This window comes from Chrysochloris asiatica, unplaced genomic scaffold (assembly GCF_000296735.1).
Source record: "Chrysochloris asiatica unplaced genomic scaffold, ChrAsi1.0 scaffold00143, whole genome shotgun sequence".
Lineage (NCBI taxonomy): Eukaryota > Metazoa > Chordata > Mammalia > Afrosoricida > Chrysochloridae > Chrysochloris > Chrysochloris asiatica.
In genome coordinates, this window is record NW_006408661.1 from 347,306 (window position 1) to 347,960 (window position 655).

A 655-nucleotide genomic window follows, 5' to 3' on the forward strand; every position below is an offset into this window, starting at 1 on the left:
TATGAGTCGGAACCTACTCAATGACACTTAACAACAATAATGGTTAATCCACTATTTTATCACTATCAGACTTTGTAAATATAAAGACTGCAGCTATGCAATGCTTTTAGAGTTTTTTGTGGAACATTTGTGTTTTATTAAGGGGGATATTTATATAATATGAAATATTAGGAGAATTTAAACTTGTTCACCAAATCATTGATCATCTTAATCTGGTTGTTTATTGCTACTTAGAGTGAAATATATAAAAACAAAACAGAATATAGCAAAGCAGAGAGGGCAAAACTGATAGAGGCAGAAAGGGAGTGAAGCAAAGTAGAAGAGAAAAAGGCAGCAGGCGTCAGTCCTCATCAAAGTTTTATGCTTTCCTTTCTTACTTCATTACTTTAGCTCTGCACCATAGTAACTCTCATATATTACACTATCTTCATTCAAATTACTATGTAAATTTGATCCCTCCTCCCTACCTCTTAAGTTTTAGGACTTTTTATCTAAGAATGCTTTCCCTCTATAAAGATTATAGGAATGAGAACACAAGGCAAATAATAACAGAAAGACGGGAAGAAAGGAAGGAAAGAAGGAAGGAAGGAAGGAAGGGAGGAAGGAAGAGAAGGAGGGAGAGAGGGAGGGAGGAAGGAAAGAAAGAGGAACACAA